Source organism: Morone saxatilis, unplaced genomic scaffold, assembly GCF_004916995.1.
Source record: "Morone saxatilis isolate NCDOM2014 unplaced genomic scaffold, NCSU_SB_2.0 Contig22, whole genome shotgun sequence".
In the NCBI taxonomy this organism is placed as follows: domain Eukaryota; kingdom Metazoa; phylum Chordata; class Actinopteri; family Moronidae; genus Morone; species Morone saxatilis.
In genome coordinates, this window is record NW_023339785.1 from 17,094,110 (window position 1) to 17,113,850 (window position 19,741).

Sequence of the window (19,741 nt, forward strand, 5' to 3'; positions counted from 1 at the left end):
AGTACTTTGATTTATCAGGTATTTAATTTTCTGGATTACATCTGGTCAAGTCTGTTATTTATTCACTATATGATCACCATATGAATAAACTATATAAATAAATAAATATTAATATAACAATAATTATATATTTATAATAATAAACAATAATATAAAACTACACATATCATGTAATTAAATCCCATCCATACTGTGAGGTTGAGTACTTTGATTTATTTATATTAGCTGCTTTGAAATATTTATATTGGAAACCTGCATTATATAAACAAAAATCTTCACTCATTAGCACATTTACTACAGGGTATAATTTTTAAAATTAAGTTAGCTGCAGGGGAATATTTTTTATATGCACACCAGTCAATAACTCACCCTATATCTGCTATTAACTTATGATGAGAAAAGCATTGATCATCCAACTAAACAGTCTGTTGTTGCGTTGTTGATTTAAGGACAATTAATACTGTCATCAGATAAAAATATATATATATCTTATACATATATATAAAATATGTCTTACCTTGGTTTAAAGTTAGCTAATTCTTTAGACTACACATCATCACTTGGACAAGGAGGCTCACAGGGGTTAACTAGTTAAGCTAGCTGGTTTCACAGGTCAGTCGATTCTTTCATTATAAGCTGTTTTAACCCCATATGTGATTAAAACAATCTTGAGTTGGTCACACAGGCTTCTCAATGCAAACTTTGTGAGGGACATGCAAACATTATTTTTATATCCGCCAGGCATACTGTAAGCCGGAGGAAGGTTATGAGATGGGTTTATTGTTTGTGTATCCAAGTGTCTGTGTGTGTACCTGTCCACAGCATACTCACATACTACATGACCAATACTATGTTCAAGGACTTCTTGTGGTTGTGGTGATTCACAGTGTTGGAAAAACCTTGAAAAACAAATTTTATTGAGTGCTCCGTTTTATACTGACTGTCGAACCCTCACTCCTCTTAACTGGCCAGTAGGGGCTGCAAGTGATCGACTACTAAGAGAAAAACTATTTTGGCCGTTGTTGTGGCTCCATCCATTGAAGTTTGGTCACATCTTGAACCAAAGCATCTACAGTAATTCCATACCGATATGTTATGATCTACAAAGTTAGGCACGATACACGAATAAATGCAGTTGGCATCTTTCAGGGTATTTTTGTGATTGGTTGAATGAACTGGAGATGTGTTTTCTTCTGATTAAGATATTATTGGTTTAGAAAAAAGTATAGGATATGAATCCTATTAAACAAAACTCACAAAATAACACCTACCACTTGAAGTGCTTAACATTAAGGAACATTAATTGTAATTTGTAGCAATTCCCCCCACCCTGCAGTCATTTCACTTGCACTTTTATGCTTTAACAACACTATTGTTGTGACAGGCTGCCCTCTGTCTCGTCACAGTAATTTATTCATAGATGACTAGATTCGTACCTCGGGACAGTGACCTCAGATTTATTTTGCCATACAGTAGTTAGAGCAACATTGGCCTGAGGGGAAATTCCACAAGAGTATTAACTAATTCAAGGATAGAAACAGAGTAATAAAGGTCAAGTGACATCACTGTCTTGATGTGAGAGGAACAAAGCTGAGCCCTAAGGTGAACAGTGATGGTCCCAGTAGCTGGTCCAGACAGATGGCTCAAGTCAGAGCGAGTTTACTGTAGATCGACTGAGAGTGTTGGAGGCTGTCGGTCTGTGAAAGGGCAGTGAGTGTGCTTGTACCACAACCGTTTAGGTCGTTATTCTAAGTTGAATACCACTGACAAGAATGAGTCATCAGTTTAAACTCATATAACAGTCTGCAGCAGGAACAATGGGATCACAGCCCCAGAGATTATAGTGGAAATGGTGAAATCTGTCATAGAAGTGTACACAGCATTAAAGGAAAGTATTTTCAAGCAACAAAAGTATTTAAATTAATGGTTTGTTATTTGACTAACAACAACAAAAATGTGTCTCCTACTTCCCATTTTTTGTGTTGATTATTGGGGAGTTTGCCCTTGGCCCTTCAAAATAATCTCTATTTACAGAACAGATGAACATAGATCAGATCATTAGTTACAATAGCATGCAGCGAACTAATGTTAGTTTTAGAAAATTGTTGTCTTTTGAGATAAAGTAGGCTGTGTGCAAAAAACAAAACAATTATTAAACAAACCATAAAACTCAGAGATTGGCTCTAACAGAATCTCTGGTGCACCTCCTATACTATGCTGTTAGACATTAAAGTAGCAACTAAGGATGACATATCCTTGTTTATATCTATTTTACTACTGTTATCTTGATGTCAACAACTGGTACCTGGTACCCTGTGGAGTTTCCACTGTAAGAAACAAACTCCACGCTACATTGTCTGTACTGTATTCTTTAGGCCAAACAAAGGTGTTTAATATATTTCCCATCTCAGGCTTTATCTGAAATGTTTCAAAACATGCATTGTCTTCCTCAGCTTGTGGGTTTCTTATTCTTCTCTTCAATGAGCACATTAATGGCACATTACCGCCACCAAAAGTATGTATGCATTACCTGTCTCGTGATACCAGAAATGCAAAGTAACTGCTTTTAACAGCGGCAAGAGCAGGCGCTCACAAATGTAAAGCCAGGAGAAAATCCTCAGTCTCTATTGAGTACTGTTTATAAATGTTTATAGACTAGCTTGTGAGACTAATGCATTAATTAAAAATTGCATCACATCATGTATATGTTTGTGGCATTCCCATGGTCAAAAACTAGTCTTTTTAGTGAGCCAGATCATTTGGCTCAGCTCAGCATTAAGAGCTCAGCAATAGGAGTTGGCTCCCAAACAGTTCTTCATTTAGTACCACTTCTGGCTTTTCTCATGCAGCCAAATTTAGCAATGTTTCGACCTATGATAGGAATGTGTGCTCATATATCACTTAAATTATTCAATGTAATATACTAAACTTTATGAATCCCAGAATACCACAATTGTATGCTTATATCTATTATTGTAACCTTAAATAAAAACATCAAACATTATTAAACATATGTATTGAATGTTTTAATTATACTGAACTTCATTTTATATCTTAGTGACTTGGAGCTACATACAAAAGTCTCACCATGCGTGGATCTTAAAGTTATACCAAAGTGAGACATTTCTGAGTTTTATTTAGCAAATAATGCACGTAATAGGATCATCCTATCATTCAGTCTTGTATTAATTCATAAAAAAAATTAGGACAGAAATCAGCTCTCAGGCGGGAGCTGGCTCAATGAGCCAACTCATTCACAAACTACACATCATTACTTTAATTATTTTGCGATATCAAACTTTGTTTTTGTAATCCTATTTTTTTATCCTGTTACATTAATGTAACAAAATGTTCTTCTTGAGATCACGATTTAATTGGTAACTAATTGTGGCAGAAATCTCAGTGTCAAATGTTGATTAATGTAAAATCTAATGTGATGATCAGTAGTAATCTCTCTGTCTGACTGTCATTTCCACTTTAATCTGCCTACAGTGAGACTTCACTATCAGGTCTACTGCAATCGCCTTTCATGAAGGTAACAGCAATTAGACTGAAGTTGTGACCTTGAAAAACCATTAATTTTTTATCTTGAGATAACAAGATAATTAAGCCAAGATCTTGAGATTAGAGGCATTAAAAAGCACGTGGAACAATGGCTGCGCACATGACTGTTGAGGTCACAGATCGAGACTTGACTGCTGCTTAATGTGTGTTGTATGTTTAATGACAAGTTTTTTTACATCACTTGATCATCACAATCTGTGATCTCACCAAAGATCATTTACCTAATTTAAGTAATGAGAAAACTGATTTATTATCTCCTCCTAATGAGAGAAAATGTGATAATGCGAAAACAAGTTTCACAGTATGTTGAATGACAAGATCAAATTTTGATGTAGAGATAATAGAGTTAAATGATGAGCAGCCATGTATAATAAATATAAATATATTAAAAAACTACCACTTTTAATGGATGGTAATACACACCACCAACTTGGCTTTCTTATCACATTATCTGATTGACTCAGTCATTTTAGAGGGGCCACACCACATGCAGTCTCTCATACTATGCTGTTACACAGGCTCCTGAAACTGATTCATCTTCTGACAGGAAGTTAAGCCAGTATTTGTTAGTCTACGGTGTGCTCCGTGTTAATTCAGCTCTGCAAGGTTGCCAATTGTAATCAGTAAAAACCAGGCTTCCTGTTGCTTTGACAAAAGGCAGGGGGTGCAAGATTGTTTTGTGTAGGTTCAAAAAGACCCTCAAATTGATCCGGGACCCAGCATCCCTAGAGCCCAACGTTCTGTACTAACATGCCTGCTTTTTGTCTGTCTGTCTAATGTGCTGCTCTTTGACTGGTTGGAGTCTCAAAGGCTATTTTTAGACTTAGTCCCATAACAGCCAAGTCCTTGATATGCCTGGGCAAAGGCCTATAGGAAGAAATATCTTGTATTGGATTGATTTTTTTTTTTCAAAGGACAATGCCCTGAGCCATATTTTTATCGCCTTAGTGCAGCACAATTTGTTTAACCTAAAACAGAAACACACATAGAGTACACACACACACACAACACTGCATGATGGTTCTTTCTGACCTGGTGGGAATTGGTGGATAACTGAGAAGGCATGGACAAAACCCAGCAGGAAACCATCCTTCAACACAACACAAATGATTGATTTTTCTTTGTAGACAATAACATGTAAGCGTTCCAGTTTGTCCTCTCTGGTTGTTGAATTTAACTAAACAAATAACATATGTTCCAATGGCAACTAATACTATGTGTGGTCAAGTGTTACATGTTCTGTTGTGCTTTTAATGTGTGTTTTTGTTATCGTGAATTCTATCTGCGAACCAAATTTCACTCACTAAATTACAGAGTAATGAGCTAATTTGAATTTAACTGAACAGAAGTAATTTGAACCTAACTAATTTGAACTGAATTTAATTGACTTAATTAAATTCTGTATTGAATCGGACACAGCTGCACTGAAAAAACAAATGAGACAGCACTACTGTCATGAAATTAAAGGGAAACTTGAACCCTATTTTATGCCTGTCAACATTACGAAAAGGATCCCGACAGAGACAGATCTTTTTGTTAATGAGTAAGATCCTTTTTGTTAAACCAGAAACATTGTGTCACTTTGGTGTTTTAAACAGTTAAGAACATCAAAGTCATACAATAACATAGTAAGGACTTATAATGAACGTACAATGACGACGTGCAATTGCCCGAATTCAAAACACTGTTCAAGTTTCCCTTTAAGAAAGACATGGTCAACATGGGGAGAAACATGGAAACTTTGTCTCATTTTAAGGTAACGAAAGCGCAATGATTCCTAATTTCAGGTGATTATACACTAATGAAAAAAGATACCTATGAAGCTTATATTCCATTTCTGCCAATAGAGCCTCCTAAATGTTACACATTTAAGCTGGTGTCTTTTTAGCATTCAGAACATGAACGAAACTTCTATGCATATAAGAGAGAAATAAATTGACCAATTCATCAAAATCAAATTTATGCCACCTTTATGTATTAGACCTTTTGCTGCGAAAATGTCAACTTCAAAATAATTAATAATGAACTGATCTGCTACTACAGGTACTAAGAACTTCTGATGGTAGTTTCCATCACACATTCAGCAACATAAAGACCTGGAGTATGAGAGCTCCAGTTTGCCATTTAATAATGTAAGTGCAAAATTTCCTTCGGATATGAGAGGAAAATAAATATTTTTTTCAAAGTAAAGCATTAAATTATAAGAAAAGAATCACTGAATGCTTAATATTTCTTTTACAGATGTCATTCTTTGTGTCTAGAGTGGGGGGGAATGATTGTGTTGTTTTATTCTTTTTGAGTCTGTATGTTTTCATTACAGGCTTTGTCACAGTCGGTCAATATGTCATTAGGCCGTACAGCTGGGTGTTATATCAGTTCAGCCTAGGGTCAATGTGGATATTAACTGTCCTATATCTCATTCTGTTTTCATTGCTCAGCCAATCATGAAATCCAATAGATGCACAGAACTGCCGACGCCAGGCTGTGTAACACCTGACCCCTGGAAATGATGAGGAGGATGAGGAAGATCGACATGTGTGTACATAAATCTGCGGTGTAAATATGACCAATGAAGGAGATAATGGAGCCATTATCCAGCAGCGGGGCGTCTGTCTGTGCAGTATATGCTGTATATATGGGCTATACAACGTAAACTGCAGGGATCAGAAGCGATCAAAGGGTTAATTGACTGTTAATCCTCCATGCTGTTGAGATCAAAGACTTTCAAGTCTTACGATCACAATCAACACCTTCTCCATGGAAGCCGCTGCTAGATCCCCTCCGGCAAGGTCACCACTGATAGAACTTTGGATTTGTTAGGATTTTTCATGTGTGCTTGTGTGTATCTGCGTGGATACACACACACACACACACTGGTCTCAGACTAGAGTAAGTGTTAGTGTGTGTGAAACTAAACAGGTCCTGTGATATTGGAGAAAATGCTTTTTTAAATCTTCAGTTGTGATGGTGAAGCCTTGATTAAATGTTAATTTGATGTGTTGGAAGAAAATTAAACATCCACAAGGTATGTGTGTATCATTTACTGTATATGCTTGCTGATGTGTCACATCAGTACCGTTTTGTAATAAGGTACAGTGCAAATACTTTGAAGATACGGAGTATGAATGAAATACTTATTGGGTAACTTGGTAGATACAAGGGAATAAAAAATGCTGTAGATAAGCAAGTAACAAATCTGCATTTATGAAGGACCTAGAAATAAATTACACTGTACTGTAAGTACTTTTTAAACGATGCATATCAAACAGTTATTAGGTATACATAGGGCACCAGGCTTAGTTTGTATGTTCAACAGCTATATAGCTATATCATAAAAAAGGAGCCAAAATAATTGTGGCAATTAAAAAAAGATAGATTATTCTATAATGTATATATTTGGCTTCATGCAGCAACATTCCCTTAAATTCCTCTTATATTCTCTCTTACTTTTAAAAAAAACCAGATGCCCCAAACTTTCTTAACTATCTGCTTAACCAGGTGTGAAATCAGAAATTGGAGGCAGGAGGCCGATTGTTTTTTTTTAGCATTGGGAACACCACTTAAACAGTATATAAGGGCAGGTGTAGTGCCATGTGCAAATGCTCTGGCATTTACAGGGACACATTAATGACTTTAAATGTGCCAGTTTAACCATCCTGGCTAATTTTCAACTGCAGTCCCTGGACAGGTTTACAGATACAAAAGACACATTTTAATACATTTAAAGAGGAATAGCAACACTGCATATAGCAGAGCTCACTTCATAAAAACTACTTAAAACAAGCACAACAATACATAAAACAAGGCACACTTCAAGTTATTGGAATAAGTCATGGAGTATGGTCATACACTTGATTGTCCCTTAAACATGATATTAAGCTGATTTTAAATGAGTGACATGTGTTACAGTCTCTGATAAGGGTTGGCCAAAGGATGGATGGCCAAAGCAAGAGTAGTGTGCCATTCAGAAGCTAAAAGCTGGCTATATCCACCTCTTTAATTGTTTTTCACCTTATGACAGGAAAACGTTGATCGTCACTCACATTGGACAACAACATTTTATTATCATTTTAGAAACATATACATATAGCTATAGTTATCAATACTGTTATGTAGTTTGCTCCATTTCCCTGTCTTATTACCTAATAAAAATATTAGAGTACCCTGTGATTATTAAAAAGCCTACAGTGTAATTTATTTTAATGTGCCTCTTAAACACCAAGCTGTTATCCCCTTATTCCTTAACCTCTTGCCTTCTTCTATTGTACCTGCATGTTTGGCCCAGTAAGTACTTTCTGAAGCCACATATATACTAAAACTGACGCCATAATTTGCAGGCCGTAATCTTTAGTGTTAAAGAACATTTTTGCATTCTGCTCCTAAAATCTCTTTTTTCCATCAGGTTTGCTTGTATTGAGTTCCAAGTCTGATTCAGCAAACACTTTTAGCTGCACAAACTTGTTTGTGAGATTTGACTAAGACCAAAATAAATGCCCCCAAATTGCTATATAGGGCCACCTGTGGTGCTCCATTTGGGAGCACATTTAATTTACAAAAATGAGGAAAACAAGAGTAAAAAGAAGAACCTCACAGTGAAGACCTTGTCCTGCTGTTGGAAATGAAAAGATGAAAACAAAACAAATTGCAGTGTCAGTAGTGGCATTAGTGGAAAAAAAGTATATTATTACTACAGCTGTCAACACTGCATCATCAAAGAGCTGTACTGTGACAGAAATAAAGAACAGGTTTGACAGGAAGTCAGAAAAAGCAACAAACCTTTCCGTGAAGCAGAGTGGTCCGTGGCTAAAATGGGAGGCGGTGACGAATACATGCTATTACAGATGATGTCACACCTGTAATGGAGTCACACTGGACAGCGACCTACACAAATATCCTGTATGAAAACGTTCCAGAAAACTGCTCAACTGTGGTGGTTACCAGCTCAAAATACTCCTTTTTATTTTTACATTGAGTTTGAATTTATTTTTTTCACTTTTGAATAGGGATCAAGGTTTTTTTAGCCCCCAATCCAATCTAAGTCATTTATTATTGAGTATCTGCCAATATTGATCCAATATTTTCTTTAGACAGTGCACACTTCAAATACATTTAAGTCATTAAAATCAACCCAATGTATATGCTTGACAATTAAATAGCTTTGCATTGCACTAAGAAACAAAATGCCTGCATCAACGCCATTCCTTTTTCATGTTCCATGATTTTGTTTTGACTTTTTTTTTTACACAGTAAAGTTTGAAATAACTCTGTAATCTTTTTGGCCTTGTCGCTGTCTGGAGGGAGTTTCTCCATGAACTGTATTTTGTTGTTTATTTGTATTTTTTTTCTGTCGTCTCTACATCTTCTGCACGGATTACATTAACTAATTACTCTTTTGTTGGCGGGACTTGTTGCAGTTGCAGTGGCGTGTTGAGTGTGGTTGTGTCAGATCTCTACCTTCTCTCTTTCAAGCACAAGCAGCCCTGCCCATGGTGAAACTCCTGCTCTCTCACACACAGAGCAGAGTGGAGGAAAGAAACAGTGACCGTTGATGATGGCTGCACCGTGCATGAAATCTTTGTGAGGAAAAACAGTTGTGTGACAGCTGAAAAAACAAAAGATCGGATCGGATCAATAAAGCTTAACATAGCAAACTTTTGAGTGCCAAAGGTTTTTTGAGGAAGTTCCACCCAGTTTATCAAATGTATAGAGTTGTATACTATCTTAAACCTACATGACTCGAAATCGAATATCTGTCCTTACACCAATTACACAAATCATTAAGAAAATAGCCTTATTTAATTTCCTATTACATCTCTAGACTCCCCTACTGCCAATATTACACTAGCGCAAACACACATTTAGGTGCTGCTCTGACCCCTTAAGTTGGATCTCTCTGTCTGTCCAGACAGAAAGAGAGATCCCTAAATTCAGAGGTTCTCAATGACCACAACCTAATATCAGTCCATGCATTGACTGACAAATGTGGAAGCACTATTCACTCGACTGAAACTTGGCCCTATATAGGTGGTTACTGACAATAATTGCTGAAAACATACATGTAGGTATGCCTGTGTGGATGGCACCCCTCCATCCAACCCCAGAGTTGTTGGTCTCCATCCCCCGAAAAGGTTAAGAATCCCTGCTCTAACTAACCACAGTGATTCACTGTTAGAGAGACCTTCACTGGCACTATCCCCAACAGACAATGTGTGTATGTGTATGTTAGTATCAGGATCAGAGAATGACAGTTTTCTTTAGTTCTAGTCGAGATTCACTATGACTTTCTTGAGCTTCTCCCTCACTGGGAGAACAGTAGGTCAAGCTGGTAATGACCATGCAGAGTATTTATTTTTATAGAACCGTTTTCTCCATAATCCAGACTGTATGAGTCCCTTCCTGCGGACAGACTCTGCTAACACAACCAGCACCCAGCCTTTATGGTCTCCAACCTTGACTTCCCAGCTGTGAGTCCCTGAGCAAAAGCCCTTTCTTCTTTCTTTAATACTCTCTTGGTTTTCTGGAAGCGGTTGTCTTTCCCCACATCTCCCATTGGTCAGATGTTCAGACAGCAGTGTTTGGATCCAGAATCACAGGACTGTAGGAGACCATGTCCTTCATCTTGTTCCAGATGTTGAAGGTCAGGTTGCCCAGGTGTTTGGCCACATCTATCAGAGCTCCTGAGAGCAGCTGTGGATCCTCCAGCAGGGGGCGCTGCTGGACTCTTTCCACTGCAGCCTTGTAGTTGTTCAGGAATGAGACGTCTTCAGCTCTCAGCTCCTCCTCTGTGGCTCTGACTGTGTCTGAAAGAGCTGCTATCTCTCTGCTCAGAGCCTCCATCTTCTCCTTCATCATCTGACTCTGCTGCTCCTCTTCCTCCCTCAGGGTAGCCATACAGGACTCCTCTTCCTCTTGTAGAAACTGATGAAGCTTCTTAAACTGCTCCTTAATCTGCCTCTCTGTGTGTCGGGCCTGGACCTTAATGTGTTCTGCTGTTTGATCAAGCTTTAATTTAACTTTTGTGAAAAGCTCCAGTTTGTCCTGAAAGTCCTTCAGAGATTTCTGGAGCTCCTCTCTGTGATCCTGTGCAGCTTCATCGATGGGTCTGAATCTGTGGTTGGTGTGTTTTTTTGAATCTCTGCAGACGAGACACACTGGCTGCTGATGGTCCAGACAGAAGAGTTTGAGTTTCTCAGAGTGCAGACTGCAGAGAGCCTCTGAATCTCTGTCCCGTAAGAAAAACTCACACAGATTCTTTAATGCCAAGTTTACAGGCGGTTATTTCCTTTGAAAATCTTCTCTTACAAAGTGAACACTCACGAGTCAATTTCTCCTTCCACCAGCTCTTCAGAGAAGCAGTGGCTACATGACAGGAGGACAGGATTCACAAAGATTTCACAGCAGACCAAACAGCAGAGATTCTTCTCTGACAGGGAAGCCATTTTCTCTTTTAGTGAAGTTGAAACACAGCAGCCAGTCACGGCTCCACTCCTTCCTCTAGTAATTCCACTGAAATGTTCTTTCACTTTGACAAACGTTTTTTTAAACTCACATTGTGTGCAGTATGTCTGCAGGTTGAAGTAACAGTGTCCTGTTTCTTCAGTTTTCTCTCCTGTTGCTGGTCACACTGAGGAAGCTGTGAGTTGAGAAAGTGAATCTTTTCTTTTGTCTCTTATAGTGAAGAAGAATAACTAACTCCTTTTTCTGGTTTGTTTAGGTGAGTCAGGTGGGGGGTGGAGCTTTGTCTTTGCTTATTTATATATACACATGTATTTATATACAGCACGTTTCAAATTATAGTGTTCCTTTTTTCCATTAATTAACATAATAATTTCAAAGGTTGCTTTTTTAAAGGTTTGTTTGTGTTTTATTAATCATTCTATAATTGTCACAATAATACTTCAGATTCAACTTCTGTGAACTAATGGTAGTGTCAGTTATTGCTAGTTAAATGTTTCTGTGTGTTTCTGCAGTCAAGGTAGTGTGTCTCCTTTGAAACTTTGGCATGGGCATTTAAAAATAATTTTTTTTTTGCTGCTGACATGCTACTACACATCTGTGTCCTGTTTACTCATTTTATTGAATCTGCCCATTTCGGCAAACACAAGATGCTGACAGCAGTGTTCTTTTTATGGGACACCGGTGTGTTTTATTTTCACAATGTTTTGCCATTGTTAGCATGGTGTTAATTTGTAGCTTAGCTTTCTCAGTATAGCTAGTTGGGAAACTAAGAAACAACTAAGTTACAGAGACAGTTGAGTTATGGAGACAAGGACCTTTAACAGATGCTCGCCTGGCATGGATGTCAAGGTTGATATGCCTACTTCCCTTACTGGAGACCACAACCAGACATTTTTTTGGCTGAGTAAGACATTTGGAGGCAGCCATCACACAAACACAGATAGTAATGCTTTTAAAGAGAGAGTTTGTATACGGACAGTTCATAGACCTCTTCAGGGTGAGCCTTTTTTTTTTGCCTCTGACATGAGCCAGTTGGTCTCGGAAGCGTTTCTGGACTACATGCATGTAACAAAGACAAAGGACAAGTTTGGCACTTTATAACTAGCCTGGCCCTGGTCTTAAAGGCCAATGGCTTTGAACAGGGTGCCACTGATTTGGAAAAAGATTTCACTATTTCGGAGAATGCCAGGAAGGCTTTGCAGAGAGACTGTTTGAGTATATATGCAGGCAACCATCTGACTGTTGAGTCTGTGGCAGTTACTACTGGCCTTCTGAAGGCTGTTGACAAGCTGATGTTTTTGTGCTTTCCTGTATTTTGGAGTCTCTTGGCTGGGTTTGTAACATCCATGATAGAGCTGCTGAAATCATCCCTCGGCACTGCCAGGCTCAACTCTACTGGAGCTCACAAGAGGCCGAAACTTGATCCGGACATCCCTACTGTTTAGCCTCATCATTTGCCTCAACTGTCAACCGTACTACAGTATGTGTACCATGTCGTTCCTGAGGTCCTGGTTACTGAGTCTTGGAGTTGCCAACAAAGGTACCTTTGGACCAGTCAGTTGTGCCCCACTAAAGATAATTATTTGGTTGGTTTAGTTGCTGAATTTCTGTGGTCAGTTTAGTTATTTTTTTCTGCTCATGCTAGTTGATGTTCTGTGTTTGCTTCCAATTATGTAAGGTGTGTGGGTCATAATAATCAACATGGCAAACGTTTTAACATTTACAGATACATGATGTACATTTACAGTACAGATTTGGCTTATTGAAGGAACCCTTTATTACTGGCTTAATGATAAATGTAATTGCAGATGACATACCAACTTTGGTTACGACTAGGAGGTGAGAAACCCTTGAGCTTTATTTATATATGTATATTTTTAGGGGCTTTTTTTTTTTAAGCTGAAGATATTAAAGGGAGAGAGAGACAGGGGGGATGACATGTAGCAAAGGGGTCAGACTCGAACCCATGGCCACTGCAGCAAGGACTCAGACTCGGTACGTGAGACACCAGCTCTACCCCATGAGTTATCCTGGCGCCGTAACCCTTGAGCTTATTTAGTTTCTTTATTAATACTTGTAACTGATGCTTTACAAGAAGGTTGGATTACACTACAATAACTCTAACTACAAATTTCATCGCTTATTAGAAACTTGGAATCTCAAAAGTGGTTGTTATTAGTTAATTGCTGATCTTAAAAGCATTAATAATTAGTGAATTAACCATAAACAAAGCCACTAGTTGCAACTTATATTTTTAAAGGGATAATTATGAGAACTTCTATCTGGCATGATCCTGCTTATGTTGAAGGATTTTCCAGTTTCTCTTAAAGTTGGGACGGTAACTAGCACTAGCTGTAGCTGTGTCACATTTGTATGGATGAGAGTAGGTGATGTGTGAATATAGGTACCAGTGCATTTGTAATCCAGAGGTCTGCCATAAATGCAGGAGTGAGAGGGAATTACCATCTGTTAGTTCTCTGCCAACATCCAACGCAGCACTAACCGTCTTCCTCATGCATAATTACCCCCACACACATTCCATGAGGCTGATTCTTCTTTATGAGATTGCCTCAGTCGTTGTCTCGGCTCACTCCTAAAGCCTGATTTAGCAGCAGATTACAGAGTTGGATTAACACTGCCGAGAGTCAGGAAGTGCTTTCAAAAGCAGACCCCAGGTCAGTGCAGGACTGTTTCCCCTGAGGGATCAGGTCTTAATACAGTAAGGATACACTAAGCTTTGCTGTGGGATGATTTACAATGGGTGCATTGTTAATGATTTTAAACTGTTGTTAATCAGTTCCTTCACATCCATGACATCCTTTTCACGTTTAAGCCATTTCCATAATTTGAATTTGCCACAGCAGGTACAAAATGAACTGTTTTTGTTTGTGATTGGTCATGTACTCATGTCTGGGAGAATCAGTGTTTCTGTAACACAGAAGGGTGTTGATTATCACGAAAAGCATAGACAGAAAGTTGGTGTGCAAGGGAGTTACCGTCTTTTGACTGTCCTGTCACATAATTCTGCAATGGGCTGTCTGCAGGCCCGAATCCTGCAAGGAGAGAGTCTTTCCACTGCTTACGAATATGTCTGTCTGTCTAGACATTCTAGCCTTTTCTGTCAGGTTGACAGGGGTAACCGCTGTTTTTTTCCGCTGTTTCTACATGAATCACGAATTCAAGCCGAATGGAGGGCTTGCCTAATTCGAAGCCTGACACAGAGAGGGAAGAAAGGATTCTGCTGAAGATAAAGACATAACTTAAGAGGATGCAAAGATAAGGAAAGACAAATCTAAGAAAACAAGAAAAGATGAAGAGGTTGTTTAGTATGCTCCGTTGTGCTGTGAAAATGTCTTAGTGCCTGCATTTCTCTCTTTCCCTCTCTCTATTTCTTTCTCTGCCAATTTCAAAAGCTTTTCTCCTTATATCTCCAGATCTTCATTCTTCTCCATTTTATCCCTTTCTCCCTCTTTTATTCTTCAGGCAGTCAAAGCAGAGCAGACAGCATGCTCAGAGAACAAAACAGAGTGCACAGTCAGTGAAACTGAGCCTCAACATTTCACCTCTTGTCTTTCTCATTTTCTTTTCTTTCTCTCCCTGTGTCTCTTTTTAATCAAATTACCCACCTGCTTTTTTGGTTCTTTCTGGAGGCATGATCCACTGCAAGGGCTTTTATATCTATTCAACCCTCTTCTCCTCTCCTCTCCTAACCTGACTGCTCCAGATGGTTTGTTACACAGAACTACCTGGGAAGTCATGGTTTGGAAAAGGGCAGGCACTTGGCAAAAATACTTGGCAGGTGATTGGATGAACTTTCTGTCTATCACCATCTTTCACAGGCAAACTTCAACCAATCAGTTTAAATAACGACATTACATAGTTAAACTCTTACTGAAGCCAGTTGGGAGAACAGGAAAAAAATGGTAATGCTTAGAAAAGCCTTCAGTGCCGTTCTTTGCTCTTCTTTTGATAAAGAAATACTCTCGAGTTGTGATATAAGTGATACTAGCAGCATCTATGCTAACCTCTTTAGCAGCTACCGCCCACCTCTTGCTGTCATTACTTCCTGATTGGTCCGGTACCACTCAGTGTTTGGTCACAAATGCATTGATTAAAACCACATGGATTCTCACGAGATCTTCCGATTTCGTAATCTTGCAAATCCAGCTGCCTTGCAAGGTTTTTTCTCTCCTCTCCTCTCCTATTACCTCATCTCCTCCTCTCCTCTCCTCTCCTTTCCCGAGGATCCTCTGCAGTGTTGAGGTGTGATATATCATCCCCCTGGGCATTCAGGGAGGCAGGTAGCCTGTTAAGGCTGTAGGTTGTCTGGGCTGTTGATATACTGATAGCCTGAGGAGATCTTCTGCTGCTATTTAGGTGTTGCTATCTTCTGTGTATGTTTGGTTGTGTGTGTATGTGTAGGCTATAAAGTTCTCAACCAGCAATTTAGAACATGCTCATTAACATACAAAGGACGTATAAGATGCGTTTGCACACATTTAACATGCAAAATAGGTAACATGCATTATCTGCTTGTGTACATGTTTGTCTCTTTGTTTTTGTGTCTCTCACACACACATGCCTATGGGTATGGGTGACTCATTAACCATGCATCCCTGATTAAATTGATACCGATAGATGGAGCAGGAGGGAAAACAACCTTTCCTATAGTCTCCATTGCCATTCTCCCTCACCCACTCCCACACACACCCCTCTCTCCCTCTCTCTCTCTCTCTCTCTCTCTCTCTTCATCTCTCACTCTGCCTCAGCATCTTGAAGCCACCGGCAGCATTAACAGTGAGGGAAGAGACTCTGTTTTCACACACAGCACAGAGTGGAGCCAGCACTGACGCGCAAACACATAAAAACGCACACATACTCATTCACACACATGCACAGGGAGAAAACGGGAGGTGGACGGAGGCTCCAGCTGTAGCATGTTCACTGGCTGCAGTCAGACATGTAGGAGGAGGAGGTGCTCTGCTCGCCGTTCCATGTCCGCTTCAGTCCTCTAAGCACCTCCCATCCCCCCCTGAACGCTCGCTCCCTGGCTCTGCGGTTGCTGAGGGGCTGGCTGGAATGACCCGGGAGAGCGGGAGACACAAGGAGATGCGCTAGACGGGGCTGCTTGCCGGGAGGACTCTCTGATCCTTGATCCCTCCTCTTGTCCAGGCTGACAGATACAAGGCAGACCTCTGATCTGCCCCACAGATGCATGCCCATATAGGAGGGCATGGCTGTGTAGACCGAGGGTCTTCACCAAACACGGCCACAGAGAGGAGTATCACCACAGAGGCACGCAGGTAAGAGGAACCACAGCTGGGGCTGCTCTGCTGGATTTCCATCTATATTGATCTGCAAAATGTGTCGTCTGATGTATAGATTACTTTGCCTCTTTGATTGTCATCTTTGTTGATCTGTTGGTTTGATTCTTAACTGAAGGTTTTGCTGTGTGTGTCTTGTTTGTGTTTTCCTGCTGTGCTGCATGGTCATTGATTACAAGGGAGATGGGTCTGTGGATGAGCACTGTGGCAGCATGATAATGGAATATGTGTCCTGGAGGACATGGTCCGGTATCCATCAGACATCTGGGGAATGTCAGTGGGAATAAAGGAGGTACAACAGGGAGGTAAGCAGGAGAGAAGAAAAAGAAAAGAGAGACAGACAGAAAGAGAGGGATTGAAAGTCCATGGCATTTCATGTAATTTATGTGAGTGCCATATCCTGTGGGCTTCTGCTGTTTTTTGGGGGTGACCATTTGGCTTTGCTTTTCCTCAGTGCTTCATTTGTAATTCATATATTCATCCCACACACCACATTTGGCCAGTTTTTCAATTAAAGTCTAAAGGCTGTATTTCACGGTGTGGCAGGGTAGATGAAATGCCATAGAGGAGTTTGAATAAAGGGTGCTTACTGTTGCTGGAGAGTAGGAAGAGCTCATGGGTGTGAGTATGGTGTTATACCATGTCAAGCAGGGTGGAATTTGGGGTAGAAGCCTGGGGACAGAGAAAGAAACTGATTTGCTGCATAATTAGATTGAACAGTTGCACACTGAGGAAAACACATGTTTGAGCTATGAGAGGTTCACACAGAGGGTGAGAGTGAAAATGAACATTGACAAGCATATACTAAAGATGTAATGTTGCTGTTGCCACCTTTTCTGTGGCTGCCCCGACAGAAAAGGGAAAAGGTCAGCTTACAACCTCTGCCAACAGAGGATTCCTCCCCTCAAACCTCCACTAAGCCTCATTACATGACTCTAAAATGGTTATAGTGCTTTTCTCCTTCTGTGGATGTCAATGACAGGGGCAGCAGTAGCCCCAAAGTGCATTTCAGAGAATGGCCCAGGGTAAATGTGCTTATTCAGAGGTGCCTGTGGCTGAGAGAGATGAGCTGTCTAGTGCCGTTGCATGGAGCATACATCACTGAATGCAGGGCCATGGACCCAGGAGGAATCAACAGAAGGAAAGCCATTACTTAGATGACCAGGTTTCTCTGATTTGATCATGTGGCTGTGCAAGTTATAGAGACACTGGACAGGAGCAAATAGAGGGAATGAGACAGGTAGAGCACCAAGGCAGGCCGGCAGTCAGATAGGGAGAGAGCACTCGTTTCAATGCCATGATTAATTCTAGAGGCGGTGCATTCAGCATTCAGCATATGCCAAAAAATATCAATATTTTCCATTATACATTGTGCTTTAGAGTGGACGGTGGCTGATTTAAAGGTTGATTTTAAAAGCCATACCGCCACATCTATCTAGATGCCACTCAGCCCGACACTGGTGAGACTGGCCTTTGATGGAGTGGCTGTCTGATTGCAGAAAATGCATGTGTAGGTTGATTGTGGGAGTTTTTTTAAGGCAGTAAATACATGCTCAGGCATCACTCGAATACAAGTTATCAAGTAACGTTTCTTTCAGAAAAGACATTTAATTATAGATATTCAGAGTTTTCTAAATGTGTGAAATATGATCAAAAACACACAACAGCCCTGAAATCCTTCCTGTGATCTTGCTGTACATTGTGTGTGTGTGAATAACACACAGCTGCTATTTTATTTTCTCTGTCAACCTCTGCTTAGTCATTAGAGAGAGCAGAATAGCCCCAAGGTTGTAGGGTAGAACAAATTAATACAACTTATGGTGCAGCCTTTGTCCAAGTGCACAAACAGATACCAACCTCACATAATATGGCTCATTAGAACAGGACTACCAGATAAATACCAAGTCTGGACATGCTTACAAAATCCAATCAGCATCAAAGTAGCAAGGTCTGATGCACATGTAAGGAGAGGCAGTTGGCACGGGCTGGCAGCTCTGCAGAGGCACATAAAAGAACATTATAAAAACAGACCTGGCACTCGATAAAACCTTCAGATTACACCAATTACAGTGGAGGGCATTTAAATGAGGGGAAACAACACGCATTATTTCAGTCTCACAAACACTTTACGCTGGTAGTTAAGCACGAGTGGATAGCTCTGTTGTAAGACACGTGAACACTCTCAGAGATACGCATGAATGCACACACTCACACCAACTGTTTTCCCCTGCTGGAGTTGATTTTAAATCGAAGCAGTGATCTCCATCTTCAATCTTGTTAGGCTAAATGATTTCTGTCCAGCTTTTAAAGCTCTGCAGGATCTAAAACACAAGATGTGGATTTAAAGAAAGGCGCTTTTTAAATATATTTTATATTTTCATTATTATCTACAAATCTCCTGAAATAACCAAAACCACCAATAAAATAATCCTGCAAACGAGTACTCTCTGGGCAACCATAGGCTGATGTAGCTAATACCTCTTAACAATTGAACTCCATTGTTGCATTTCATACATGATATTGTAATTGCAATGACCATAGACAGCGTAGCTTATTGCTTTCAGCAGTGTAAAATGGAACTATATCCTTGCATGCTGTATGACGTCTGCCCAATAGAGAACTGCAAAATGCAGCTGTGGAGTCACATCAGGATAAACTATACTTGCTAAGTCAATCAGTGCAATGGTATATTTCATGTGTTTTGATGGAGTTAAGTGGCATGCTTTGGCTACAAAGACAATACTTGTTAGTAGATTTTTTTTAACCACTTCATTATTGGCTTTGACAAAATAACACCAGCTATCCTTTGTTTAATATTAAACTACAGATGGGTAATATTACAATATCTACAATGAGACAATGTGAATGTGTTAACCATCAGATATTTTTGTATGTTACTCGCTTAGTCGTACTATATTAAACCCTTGTGGGCTCATCTGGTAAAAACCCCTTTTCACATATTTTTGTACATTTGAATAGAACTGAGTATGATCTGAAGTTGAATTTTATCACAGGAATCCAAAACTCCTACATGACAGTTTTTTTTTTGATGGGCACTTTGTTGCTGACGTCTGGTGGTTACAGGGAGGAACCCTTTTTCTCAACTCTGACAACCAAACGCTATAAATTCCCAACACTGCAACTGATTTAGTTCCCATGCGAAACGTTTTGTATTTCTAAAGAAAAGACAGAAAATAAGCAGTCATTTGATTAGATAGAATAATAGATAGATAGACTAGATAGATAGATAGATAGATAGATCAAAAAAGTAGCAAAAAAAATTGGCCACTCAAAAAAAGCTGTAGAATAAATTTCTCTTTATTCTTCACTTGCTCGCTCGCTCGCTCTTGTTGTCACCCCTGACAACCAGCTGTTTCTGCGGCTGTATCTTAGGG

The 19,741-nt window shown here is 39.6% G+C and overlaps 1 pseudogene; it reads right to left on the minus strand.

Moving 5' to 3' along the window:
- Positions 1–11,003, minus strand: part of LOC118334023 — a 16,547-nt pseudogene extending 5,544 nt beyond the window's left edge.
- Between the last annotated feature and the right edge of the window lie 8,738 nt (positions 11,004–19,741).